The following is a 15,011-nucleotide window of genomic DNA, read 5'->3' as shown; positions in this document are numbered from 1 at the left end:
GAGTTCATTTGACCCTCAAGTTTGTTTTTTGAATTTCAAGCTGGAGACAGTGGCTATTACGCTTTGGGTCGATGCGACCATTTATGTGAGCTGGCGACAATGGCTCTTACATTTTGGGTCGATATGACCTTTTGTGTGAGCTGGCGACAATGTCTCTTACACTTTGGGTCGATGTGACCTTTAGTATAGGCTTTATTTTTCCCTTGTTAAGGATTTCTGAGATTTTGTTTGCCTGACTCTTCGACGGTTTGATAAAAACCTCGATTATAAGTCGTTATGTGGCGATGATCGAGCACCTCAGAAGGTTTGGCTCGGTGGCTGAGTAGCTCCAAGCCTGAAATTTAGAGCTGACATGGTCGAAGCTCTTTTGCCGATGTCGAGGGTAGCCTATTTAACCTGTTCTTTTCGATGTTAATTCGATGTAATTGAAGGCCTGTGATTTTGTAGTGATGGTCGGGCGTCACTGAGTCGCGTTAGTTTGGCTCGTACAGCCTTGTGACCGTAGTCATTTGTGTTTGGCCGGAGCCATTTTTAGTGCCGAGTGAAGTAGTTTCGGCGTCTATATCGAGGGTATGCCTTTTAGGGGTCTTACAAGTTCGATATATAGCCTTAACATTGAGATCGGGTTTATGCCTTTAGTAAGGTCTTACAAGTTTTACATGCCTTTGAGGTCTTACTGTTTTGGATACTTGGTGCAAGTATGGTTCATGCCTTGCTTGAGGTCTTACAGATATTGTTGTTGCCTTATACTGGTTTTACGAGACCGAGTCTGCCCGCTTGGGGTCTTATGGCCTCGGGTTTTTGATGAGTGGCGATTGGCGACTGTCCACGAGTCATCGAGGGTTCCTTGGCTCGGGATCCATTACTTGTAAACTTGGTATTGCCTCACTCAGGGCTTACGATTACGGAGTTTCTAACCCGGAAGCCGTGCGATTTTCGAGATTTTGATGCCAGTCCGCGAGTGTTCGAGATGTTTTTGACATAGGAGCCGTTTTTGCAAAAATACCGAGCTTCTTTGAAATGCAAAATGCTTTTTGAAATTATTTTTCGATTGCTTCGTGCAAGCATACATGTCTTTGCTGTTGAGGGCTCGGTTATTCTACGCGAGCACGGTTCGTTCGACCGTTTGGCCCGGTACACTGTTTTTCCTATCGAGACCCTGTTTAACATATCTTAGCTTCTTCGAGAAGGTGATCTTCCGAGGGATGCCCCTAGTATTCGTGGTTGATTGCAAGAGAATCCTTGGATACTTGTTGAGTTTTCCTTAGGTAGCATATAGGTGTTACCTCATTAAAAACCTCGCCGGTAAAACCCTTCTTGGGATAAAAACCCGATCAAAGGAAAAGAATGCATCGCGTGCTTTTGAAACCTAAAGGCCTTCGAGTTCGGAAGCGCTTCAGCTGTTTGGATCGGATACCTGCACTTAGGTTAGTGTAAGATGCAATTGAAAAAAGGGAGGCGATCATACCTTAGTGTTGATGGCTCTTCGGCGCCTAATATGTTTCGATCGTTTATAACGAGGATGCGGTGCGGTCCTTTGCTTCGTTCCGTTTGGACTTAGCCGAGGGTGTAGCTTGCTATTGCTATTTTACTATTTGACAACCCTTTGGCTCCTTCGAGGGTGGAGGCACTGGTATTGGCGTTACATCGTGCGCTACGAACATTTCCCTTGCCGCATGCTGTTCCCCGTAGACAGTTTTACTCCCCTCCTTTGTCGGGAATTTCATCATTTGATGGAGGGTGGATGGTACTGCTCTCATGCAGTGTATCCATGGCCTTCCGAGCAAGGTGTTATACCTCATGTCTCCTTCGATGACATGGAATTTGGCATTTTGGGTTGTGCCGGCCACGTTGACTTGGAGGGTGATTTCCCCTTTTGTTGTTTCACTCGCCATGTTGAATCCATTGAGGACTCGAAAGGCGGGCACGATTTTGTTGAGTAGCCCGTGCTGCTCTACCAATCTCGTTCTGATAATGTTGGCCGAGCTACCTGGATCCACGAGTACACGTTTAATTTTAATATTTACAAGGAAAGAGATTACTAATGCGTCGTTGTGAGGTTGAGACAAGGTCTCGATGTCCTCGTCAATGAATGTGAGGGCATCCTCGGGTATGTAACCCCGAGTTCGCTTTTCTCTGGTGATGGATATTTTTGTGTTCTTCTGATCGTGGGTTCCTGTGGTTCGTCGATGCCTCCCAAGATCATGTAGATGACATGCTGTGGCTCATTTGTTTCGTTCTTCTTTGTCGCCTCTCTTTCCCGGAACAGGTTTTTGGCCCGACCGCTGAGGAATTCTCGGACGTGGCCTTTGCTTAGTAGTCGGGCTACTTCTTCCCGGAGCTGATGGCATTCTTCGGTTATGTGGTCGTGCGTGTTGTGAAATTCACACTCTACGTTATGATTTCTTTGTGAAGGATCTGATTGTATAGGCCTAGGACACCTGGTGTCTCTGATTTTACTGATGGCGAACACGATGTCTGATACGTCGACATTGAAGTTGTATTCCGACAAGCGAGGTGCGTCTCTTGGCCCTGTGTGCCTATCAAATTCGACTTTGTTGACGAGTCCTCGAGGATTTGGTACCTTTCTTTGTTTGGCTTTGGCTCATTCTCCAGTAGCCTGCTTGGGTATACCGAGCCCAAGGGGGCTCCTAGTTGGTCGTCCTCGTCCCTGATTTTTGACTGATATTGGTTGTGAACGTCCGACCAGGTCACGACGGGATTAATTACAAAGATATAGGGCAGATATAGCTACTCAATGCCCTGATACGGGTCAGAGCTAGCCCTCTAGGTTTTGTTAGCCCTAGTCGTGTGCCTGGGGAACTTCCCACTATTCTACCGTAACCATTAACTTGTGCTGCCTCGAGGTTGGACACTGATGTCCCCTCGGGATAAATCTCGACCGTGGTCTCGAGCCTTTGGAATCCTTGCTCACGAGGTGTTGTAATGGCCGAAAATTGAACCCTCCGATTTTACCGTATACACAAGGTGTCCTTCCAAATAGATTCTAAACAATTTTGTAAGTTAATGTTACTTTTGTGAGCTTTGTAAGGGTCAAAATAAGGTCGAGTTTAGTGAATTCAAACGGACGATCTGAGGCCGATGTCGAAGCCAAATACGGTCCAGTGGCGAGGAGTCGCCTAGAGAGAGGGACCAGTGCCAAGGTCAAGTAGGGAACAAAAAGCAACAACGGTTAGAATATTCTTAGGATTATGAATAGGAATATTCCATTGAATATTCCCCCAATTGTACTTTTTAGGGTGTTCTAGGATTATCCCTTATAAATAGGAAGAGAGAGGGAACAAAAAGGGGGCTTATGGACTTATGAGAGAACATCTTTTAAAGGGTTGACTATCAAGAATGTACAAAAAGCTTGTCTTGTCTCCTCTTTTTGATTCAATTACTAAAAATTCCTCTTTTATTCACAAGATCCAAGAACACTTTGTTCATTTCAATAGTTTTCTGTCGCACGCTATAGTCAGAAGAAGAAATCATCCATCTCATTAATCATTTGGGTGACAAATTCATTCTTGTTATATTTAATGCCATTTGTCACATTTATTGCATGTTTTCATTCTAATATTTATTGATAGTCATTCCTCATTAAATTTGCATCCATTGACTTGAACCCGATCCCGTACCATCAAAATTATTGAACTTCAGATCTAGGATTTATTACGTTTAACTAGGATTCACCCTTTATCTACTTATTAAATTGGTTTAACAAAAAGAGCCTAAAACTTTTTGGTCAAACAATTTGGTGCCGTTTGTGGGGACGTTCTAGTTAAAAAGTTTAGTTTCTTCTAGATCTAAAAAAAACAACAACAAAAGCTTCCTTTTTTCTTGTTTGCACAAGCTAATAATGTAAGGAAAATGAGAGGAAAGACTGAAAGCAGTGATGGGTGTCACAGCTAACCTCCTAGGCACCATCAACGAGGTGGACAGGGAAGACGAAGAGAATGTGACGCCAAGAGCCTCACCCAGGAAAAGTGACTCACCTCCTCCTCATGGGTGTGTAACCGCTTCACATGAGAAGGGAGCCTCCACGTCAACGAAGGAGGAAGCGCCGCCCGGAGTGAAAATGTTATTGGAGGCGTGGCTGACTAGTACCCTAAACAGTATACTCGACAAACCCGCTCAAGGGGCGAGTAGGAACACTGCACGAGTTGACACCCGAACAACCATCAACAAGCAACGCGCTCCTTCCCCAACAGGTAACACTCACACCGTTGTTGATGTAGGTAACAACACCCTCGTAGCTATTTTGAGGAAAATGGAAGAAATGGAGAATGAGAATAAAGTACTCCGTGACCAAATGAGGGAGCACCAAGAAAGGGTTGATAAGATACCAGGCGCCCCGAAACTTCTACCATAACGGGACGGTGGCCCCACATGCCATACCCAAAAACATCAAAATACCACGATATTTTAAAATATACGATGGCACAACGGACCCTAAAGACCATATCATTGATTATGTCACGGCGGTAAAAGGCAACGACCTCTCGAAAGAGCAGGTACCGTCGGTGCTGCTGAAGAAGTTCAGCGAAACCTTAACAGGGGGTCTTAACATGGTACTCACAATTACTGGCACGTTCCATAATGATGTTCGAGGAAATGTCCAACAAGTTCGTCACGGCCCATGTCGGGGCAAAGAAAGCATATGACAGAGTGAATGAAATATTCGCCATCAAACAATCGCCTAGCGAAGGACTCAAGGACTTCCTCGCCCAGTTCAACATAGTAAGAATAAGCCTGCCAAATGTATCAGAGGGGATGGCGGTAGCGGCCTTTCAGAACGGGTTAAATAGGAACGGGTCGAGGGCGACTAGAAAATTATTAAGCAGACTCATGGAATACCCTCCCACCAGCTGGGAAGAAATCCACCATGCTTACTGTGCCGAGGTGAGAGCAGACGAAGACGACCTTAATGGTCCAACTCAATGGTTAACGACAGTCCAAATGGAACCAAGGAATGATCGTAGGAATGACAGCCGAAGAGGTCACACAGGCTCATGCCTCAACTGGGAAAGGCACCAACCGTACATCAGAGCGGCCATCTCACTACCTCCCCGCCAAGCCGACGGGGCATCCAGGCCACAGACGGGGACACACCGAAATGAAAGAGGTATGCCTCCACTTTTATCTGCTCGCAATTTTTGTGTTTCTTCTTCAGAAATCGTATACGCCCTAGATAAGCATGGTCCAAAGGTGAAATGGCCACAAAAGATGAAGTTGGATCCAACTTTGAGAAATTCGAATGCCCTTTGCGAGTTCCATCAGGAACGGGGCCACATGACCGTGGATTACATATCCCTATGACAAGAAATAGTGAACATGCTACACCAAGGACATTTAAAGGAGCTGGTGAGCGATCGGGTAGAGTCAATTTCTCCCGTGGACGAGAACAACATCAAGGCCTTCCAAAGCCACCCTCCCCCGCCCGTACCATCCAAATGATAGTTGGTAGAGGCGATGAAGCAACAATCAACCATGTGAAGGTTACCACCACACACAAATTGAAGTGGTCGATCACCCATTAACGGTATGATGACCTCGAAGACAATATCATCTTCGATAGGTCAGATACCCATGGTTTGACCTTTCCTCATTTCAATGCTCTTGTCATTACTTTATCAATTTCAAATACTGTTGTAAAAAGAATCATGGTAGACGACGGGAGCGACGCGTGTATTATCCAACCCAGAGTTCTCACATAACTAAGACTCGAGGATAAGATAGTACCACGCTGCATAACACTAACAGGTTTTAACAATGCAGTTTAACGAACCTCCGGAGAGATAACATTGCCTGTTCTGGCCTGGGGCGTCACCCTGGAAACAACATTCCGTGTCATGAACCAAGAGACAGTCTACAACGCTATTATAGGGCGACCCTGGATACACGCCAGGAGGGCCACCTCATCCAGTTTATATTAGGTCATCAAGTTCCCTACCCCGTGGGGAATATTTAGCATCCGAAGTGAACAGCGCACAGCTAAAGAATGCTACCGCAGCGCCCAAGACTACACATATACACAACAATTGTCATGGGAGGACTCAGGAGCATAGCAATTACTGATGTCGGGGCCCGAGTCCCCCTACGTCGTGGAAGCCAAAGAGTCAACAGTGGAAGACCTCGATCTCGTCCAGTTGGACAAAAGCGACCACAACAAAAAGGCCTACATCGGCCACAAACTCACATAACCAGGTAAATTCAATAAATTTTTAACTGACAACACCGATCTGTTTGCATTCTCCCATGCATATATGCCAGGTATCCCGAAAGACATTGCAACACACAAGCTGAATGTCGATCCACTCAACCCGCCAGTATGTCTAATCAGAATAAAATTCAATGATGCAATCAATGAGGCCGTCCGCGAAGTGGTAGAAAAATTGCTCGCCAACGGTTCCATTCTAGTGTCAAAGTATACCCAATGGGTCGCCAATGTGGTCATGGTGAAAAAGATAAACGGGAAATGGTGCATGTGCGTAGACTTCACGGACCTGAACAAGGCCTGCTCGAAAGACTCCTTCCCGTTGTCTCAAATCGATCAGCTCATCGACGCAACAATGGGGCACAAATTATTAAGCTTCTTGGATGCCTACTCAGGCTACAACCAAATCCTCATGGAGGAGGATGACCAGGAAAAGACCACCTTCATTACCCACCAAGGGACGTACTACTATAGAGTCATGTTGTTCGGGTTGAAAAATGCAGGGGCGACCTATCAGAGACTGGTCACCAAGATGTTCAAAGAGCAACTCGGCAAAATGATGGAAGTCTATATAGACGACATGTTGGCCAAATCAAAAAGAAAAGAGGACCACATCAACCACCTGAGAGAATCCTTCGACATACTTTCGGCGTGACCTCGGGAAATTTTTGCGATTTTTTGGTGTCGCAGAAAAGCATTGAGGTCAATCCCTACCAAAGCAATGCCATAGAGGGAATACCTGAAATTTTGACCAGTAAGAAATAGGTGCAGAAGCTGACCGACCGTATAGCCGCCCTGTCAAGGTTCTTCTCACGATCCTCTGACAGATGCCATGAATTCATCAACGTACTCAAAAAAGGAAATCATAATCCAGTGGAATTCCAAATTCATCAACGCCCTAAGAGAATTAAAGGCATACTTGTCCTCGCCCCCGTTACTCGCCAAGGCAGAACCTGAGGAACGTCTCCTCATCTACCTGGCCGTATCTGACGTTGCAGTAAGTGCAGTCTTGGTCCGTGAAAACAAAGGTACGCAATCTCCAATCTATTACATTAGCAAAACCCTGGTCGATGCCGAAGCGAGATATCTCCACCTCGAAAATTTGGCATTGGCATTAGTCGTAGCTTCACGAAAGCATAGACCATATTTTCAACGCCACCCCATCTCGGTGGTCACGACCTCCCCCCTAAGAAGCATCCTAGGACTCCAGTACACCGTTGGTGCCTCCAACGCGCCAGGATCTGGACTGGGACTCGTGCTTGAGGTCCCAACAGGCGAAGTTATCCGCCAGTCCATACGGTGTCCCGACATGACTAACAATGAGGCCGAGTATGAGGCCGTAATTGCAGGACTGAAACTAGCTCTCAAGTATGGAGCACAGTGAGTCATCCTCCAATGTGACTCACAACTTGTAGTCAACCAAGTCACCGAGACTTCCCGAATAAAAGAACCGAGGCTACTAAAATATATGGCAGAAATTCATAAGCTACTGCCTGAGTTCGACGAGCACCAACTCGACCAGATACCTCGAGCACAAAAAATTTAAGCAAACGGCCTTGCAAAATTAGCAGCAGCCACCAAGAACATAAGCGGAAAAGAAAATGTGGTCACCCTCCTTCATTCATCAATAGACCAAATTGAGGTACGCAGTATAAACTTGACTTGGGACTGGCACAATCATATTTTGTCATATTTTCAGGACGGAGTGCTCCTACCCGACAAAAAAGAAGCCAAGAAGCTTCGAATATAGGCGGCCAGATATGGCATTATCAACCATGACTTGTACAAAAGAACGTTTGGCGGTCCCCTAGGGAAATGAATAGGACCAAACCAAACTAGGAGCGTCCTCGAAGAAGTACACGAAGGCCACTATGGAGCCTATACCGGTAATCGAGCCCTCGATAGATGCCTCATACGGGAAGGCTATTACTGGCCCGCCATGAAAAATGAAGCCGCCAACTTTATTATAAAGTGTGAACAATGCCAAAAATATGCTCCAATGATCAACCAGGCGGGTGAGCACCTCCACTCAGTCATATCGCCTTGGCCGTTCATCAAATGGGGGATGGACATCGTCGGACTCCTTCCTGCGGGACAAGGTAATGTATGATTTCTTTTGGTTTTAACTTACTATTTTTCCAGGTGGGTAGAAGCAGGTGCATTCGCCCAAATACGCGAAGAGGAAGTTATCACATTCATATGGAGAAATATCATATGCTGCTTCGACATCCCCAAAGAAATCCGTTGTGACAACGAACCCCAATTCTCCGAAAAAAGACCGCTGAATTCTTCGAGAAATGGCGTATCAAGAGAATACTCTCCATGCCATATCATCCCGCAGCCAACCATCAGGAGGAGTCCTCCAACAAAACAATACTGAACATCATGAAGAAGAAGCTTGAGGACGCCAAGGGACTGTGGCCGGAACTGCTATCGGAAGTGCTATGGGCATACCGCACCACCCCAACAACAAGCATAGGAGAAACACCATATTCACTAGTCTATAGGACTGATGCAGTGATACCAGTCGAAGTCAGTGAACCAAGTTTGAGATACTCCAACGAGAGCGGACCAAGTAACGATGAAAGCAACATCGACCAAACAGATGAGCGAAGACACATGGCCTACGTAAGAATGCTAGCTCAAAAAAACAGCAAGCAGAATAGTGCTATAACAAAAAAGCAAAAGTCAGACCACTCAAGGTAGGGGACTATGCACTCAAAGCCAAAACACAAGCGAGCAAAGACCCACGAGAAGGCAAACTGGGAACCAATTGGGACGGACCATACAAAACCACAGCAATATCAAACAAAGGGTCATTCTAACTAGAAACAATGGAGGAAAAACTACTACCAAACAATTGGAACGTCGCGCACCTCAAATACTTCAACTTCTGAAGACAGACGTCCCCCAAGTCGTACTCTTTTTCACTCACCCGAGTTTTGTCCCAATTTGATTTTCTCGGGGAGGTATTTAATGAGGCGACGAAGAGGGCGTCTCGAAGTTTAGGTATTAAATTCATCGCCCCACCTATCTACTGCTTCTCTAGGCCAAGCGATGAAGGTACTAGATAGATTGGGACTCCTCGAATGTATGTACGGACCGAGCAGAAACATGTAATATTCTCCAATGAATAAACAAAGCAGTATATGACATTCTTACACAACTCTACCAAATTTACACATCACGCCAAGGCAAAGGATATGTATATTCAATCTCACTCAAATTATTTTCTAAATCTACATTCGACCTTGCTCGAATTAACTTACATTCGACCTCAGTCAAATCAATCAACCTTTTTCCTCCCCCGAATTAACTTACATTTGACCTCGTTCAAATCAATCTACATTCGACCTCGCTCGAGTTAAAATACATTCGACCTCGCTCAAATTAACTTACATTCGACTTCGTTCGGATTAACAGGGGAAATGTACATTCGATCTCACTCAAATGATTTTCTAAGACTACATTCGACCTCGCTTGAATTAACTTACATTCGACCTCGCTCGAGTTAACTTACATTAGACCTTGGTCGAATCAATCAACATTCGACCTCGAAAGAATTAACTTACATTCGGCCTCGTTCAAATTGATCTATATTCGACCTCGTTTGAATAAACTTACATTCGATTGACCGAAAGTCAGGGACTTTCTTACAAAAGAAGACACTCAAGGGAAAGAAAAAGAAAGAAGAGCCGAAAATACACAGCAAAAGACAACTATTCCATCTCAATCATTCCATTCCAATACGTTTTACAAAGGTCTTGAAAGACGCCCCCACAAAAAAACCCAGCAAAACACAAAAAAAAAAAACCAAAAACCAAGTACAAAGACTACATGCCGCATCGTCCCCTCCATCACCGACGTCACCGGCATACTCATCGTCGTACCAAGGGTCAGAGGCAAGCCCATCTAAGGCATCTTCCTCGTCGTCCCCGCGAGGCGTACTAGGATCATAACCACAGGCGTCACGAGTTGCATGTGCCTTGACACGAACATCCTCGAATTCCGCCTCGGAAATCTTTTTGGTTGTCTTGAGAGACCTGTACATGTCAAGTTGGGCCTCCGCATGAACCCACATTTTATGCAACTCCCGTGAGACACAGGGATTGGCAGAAGTATGAGAAGAAGATGGCTGGGCCTGCTGTTGCGTCTTCTCAGCTCTTAGGGCGACAACCTACTCATTCAGCTCAGATAGCTCCGCCTCTAAACCCCCAATCCGCTCCTCAAACCTTGCCTCATTGAGCGCCGAAATTTCTGCCTCAGTAGCTCGCTCAGACCTGCAAACACGAAGGGTGCCCCTAGGGCTGCCGCCTCTGCCACAGCGGCCATTATGGCTTTCTCAGCTCGGCCCAACTCTTCGACCCTGGTGCTCAAATAACCTAATACATCTCACGTTTTCGTACGTTAAAAGTTTCGTCTTCAGTTAATTGACATAGACTCGGGGATGGGATTATCTTGAGGTTAACGTATTTACGCTATTTATAACAAGCGATAAGTAAGTGTCATAAAGGTTAAAGGGTACACGAATTAAAGAAAACGAGTTTCATTGAAAGTGGACAATTTGAGATAAAATATGGGTCGAGCGATAATACCCGATAATTATGAACTAGTACCATGCAAGGTACCATATGACCACGGTAGTATAATGTATAATTTATAAAAAAAAAATGAATAGTATTTTTAGGTAATTTGAGATAATTCTTAATTATACGGGTAATTGGTTAATTATCGGGTAACGGGACATTACTTAGTTAATTATTTAAAAATAAGATAAAGATTAATTCCCCCCAAAAACATGGCAAAAAGCCACAAGACTAAGAATGACTCTTAGTCATTCTATGCCTAGGTGGTTAACTAGGAACAATTAGAATTTAGTAGGTAAAAGACTTGTTACAATTTGATTTCATTTAGACAAAGGAACCAAATGCCCAAAATCCAAAAAAGCAAGGAACATATCCTTTACTGGTTCGAATACTTCAAGAACAGAAGCAAAAAAATTCAATCCAAATTTTGCGATTTTAAATTGCAACAACACAATTCCAACGAGAATTTGTTAGAATCGTAGCAACGTAAAATTTGCGGTTCTAAAGGAATACGTGAAATCTTCTCCAAGAGTATTATACGGAGTTTTCCTTACTCCAGGTATGTTAAGGCTATCCCCTTTTTTTTTTGGCATGATCTAAATAATACAAATGAAACGAGAAAAATACGCAACTTTCATAAATGACTCTATTCATAGAAATATTAGGGGTGTCTATATTCTTGATTCTCTATGTGAATTATTATCATATCTTTTGTTAATGGATCTCAGAAAAATACGTATTTGATAAAGTTTATCCGAAAGGTATATTGATTTTTATGGCATTCTGAGAAAATCTTATTCACATATTTCTCATGCATTTCACGCATTACATTCATTTATACAGACCCATGACCAGATGGCGTTATATACGCGTATATATGTAAATATATGTATATGGGGTATGGAAAAAGGTTACGGCATTATATACGCACCAGCACCTGATCAGTTGGTATATGTTGATGATATTGTACACATTGGCTGAGATGATATGATGGGATGCCCTCAGAGACTTGACGATGTTATGTACACCTATACCTATGCATGACACGATATTTATATGCACATGCATGAGAGCATAAATGTTTCAAAATTTACAAAGTTATAGATTTATAGATGGATTTCTCATGTTTCATCCATGTCTTTTACGTACTGATTTTCATGCCTTACATACTCAGTACATTATTCGTTCTGACACCCTATTTCTCGGGGCCTGCGTCAAGCCTGCAGGTGCAGGTAGGTAAGCTGATGGTCCCCCTTCCTAGGACCCTTGGTTAGCGAGAGTTGGCGTGCTCCACTTGATTCGAAGCTGCCTTTGATTTTAGTACGATATGCTCATATATATACATGGGTATGACATGGCTCAGTCCTGTCTTTGTACGTTGTATTTCTATTAGAGGACTGTAGATAAAATGTCTAGTTGGATAGTATGTGGCATTGCCGGCTTCCAATTTTAAGGTATATAGTTGTCTATAGCAGCCTTGTCGGCTCGCCCTACGTATATTGCACGTATATGTACATATGCCTTTTGGGCAGGTTTCCTTCATGTATGTTATTCTCGTAATTCAGAAGATGTTATTCAGGTTTATATCGTAGACGCATACTTAGGATTGTTCGACATATAGGACTCGGGCACCCGCCCATCGGTTTGGGTCGTAACAAATGTGGTATCAGAGCAGTTCTGTCCTAGGATTGTCTACAGACCGTGTCCAGTAGAGTCTTGTTTATGGGTGTGTTGTGCACCACACTTATAGACAAGAGGCTACAGGACATATAGGATGTTATCCTCTCTTTTTATCTTAGATCATGCGATATAAGAATTCATGTTCCTAACAATATGTTATGTTTTCAGCGATGCCTCTAAAGACTACAGCTGCTAGCACGGGTCAGAAGGCTACGAAAGTGTTAGAAAAAGATATAAGTTACACTAAGGAGCCAGACCCATCGGAGATAATGGTTTCTATTGAGGAGGATCCATCCGAGGATCCATACGAGTTATCCGTTCGAGCTATTTTGACCACTCCGGCAGTATATGGGGTTAGAGGAGTTCCGACCTTACCAAGGCCCTTAGTTTCATTATCACAGCCCGTTGATCAGGGTATGAGGGGAGAAGTGCATGTATTGGCACAATCGAGTTCTTCTGAGGCTCAAAACTATGTTAGGGTATTTGCGGACACCCGCTCTTTTGAAGATCCAAATAGTCCACAGTCTTGAGAATCCGTCAATCAAGGTTCATCTGTGTGTGTTATGGGATATTGAGAGGAAGAGGATAGTAGTTGGGCCAAGAGGAGGAAGGTAACCGATAAGGATATGAAGGTTTCGCTTTGAAGTGTGTCTAATCGAGGTTCTCATATAGGACGAGGCAACTACCCTCTACTGTAGACTTCTTCCAGATGTTAGCTTTTGGTTGGTGAGTTCCACCTCTTCTTGGAGTACTACCAAGTCAAGATTCTTAATGTGTTTGGTTATTTTATGAGGACGTAGGGAGCCCCATCCCGACTTGTATGTATTATGTTTATATTTTTTTAAAGGCTCTGCAGACAGTATCCTTTATATAGTTTTGGGTATGACATGTCTATGGCCTTGTAGGCCCTTATGTATCCATATAAACCTCTTTTTTTTGGGATGATTACTGCGAGTTAAGCCCTAATATTGTTATGTATATATATATATATAGAGCTGCCCGTAATGGCCCGTGATAAGTTTGATAATAAATAAGGATAAGGTACGTGGTGTTCGGTTGGGTAGAAGTTGATCTTATAATGGGTATGGATTGGTTGGCCTTTTGTTATGCTAACATCAAGTGTAGATAAAAGATGGTTCGATTTCAGTTCCCAGGAGAGCCTATTTTAGAATGGAAAGGTAATACGGCATCGCCAAGAGGTAAATTTATCTCCTATCTCAAGGCAAGGAAGATGATCAGAAAGGACTATATTTATCACTGAGTTCGGGTTTTTGATCTGGAAGTAGAGGTACCAACAATTCAGTCCTTCCTTGTGGTTAATGAATTTCCCGATATTTTTTTCTTCTTTTCGATAAGCTTCTAGGTCTTCCGCCAGAGCAAGAAATTAAGTTTGCTACTAACCTACTACCTTCTACTTAACTAATATCTATTCCTCCTATAGAATGTCCCACGCAGAGTGAAAGAGTTGAATTAACAACTAAAGGACTTATTCGAAAAAGGCTTTATCAGACCTGGTACGTCACCGTGGGTAGCGCCTGTGTTATTTGTAAGGAGGAAAGATAGTTCCTTACGAGTGTGTATTGATTATAGACAGTTAAAGAAGGTGACGATCAAGAATACGTACCCGCTCCCAAGGATTGATGATTTATTTGATCAGTTGAAGGATCCAAGTGTTTTTCAAAGATAGGCTTGAGGCCCGGATACCAGCACGTAAGGGTTAAGGAGAAAGATATCCCGAAGATAGCATTCAGGACCAGATATGAGAACTTGAAATTTCGTGCTATGTCGTTCGGTTTGACCAATGCCCAGCAGTATTCATGGATTTGATGAACCATGTGTTCAGGCCCTTTTTAGATCTTTTCGTAATTGTATTTATCGATGATATATTGGTGTAATCTCGTTCAGAGATGGAGCATGCAGATCATTTGCGTACTGTGCTTAGAGTTCTACAAAAGGAGAAGTTGTATGCAAAATTCTCTAAATGTGAATTCTGGTTGAACTCTGTAGCTTTCCTTGGGCATATCATTTCGAGTGAAAGCATCCAGGTGGATACAAAAAAGATTGAGGCAGTAAAGACTTGACCTAGACCCCCGACACCAACAAAGGTTCGTATCTTCTCTGTTTGGCAGGTTATTACAGGAAACTTGGTCGAAAGTTTCTTCTCTTTTAGCATCTTTGACCAAAGTAAGATGTGGTGTCTCGCTTGGTGTTCCAGAATAACATACGGAAATCTATGGTGCAAGTAAGTTAAAGGAAGGTTGCGAATAAGTATAAATAGATATGTGTAGGTCGCAAGCTAAAGTATGGTAGAGCGACAAGGTTTTAGGAAGACACGATGAAGGATAAGAAAATATGAGTGAAAAGGTGACGAGAATGGATAAGTCCTTGAAGTTAATCTCATAAGAGAGCTGATTTCTCTAAGTTATAGAAGGCTCAGTATAACCTAAATGATCTCAAAGGAGTCTAAGACTAGTAGCATTTGGAATAGATGAAATACTTCCCTGGTAGTGGAATAAGGGCGTAAT

This window comes from Nicotiana attenuata, unplaced genomic scaffold, assembly GCF_001879085.1.
Source record: "Nicotiana attenuata strain UT unplaced genomic scaffold, NIATTr2, whole genome shotgun sequence".
NCBI classification, from domain to species: Eukaryota; Viridiplantae; Streptophyta; class Magnoliopsida; order Solanales; family Solanaceae; genus Nicotiana; species Nicotiana attenuata.
This window is presented reverse-complemented; position numbering follows the sequence as displayed.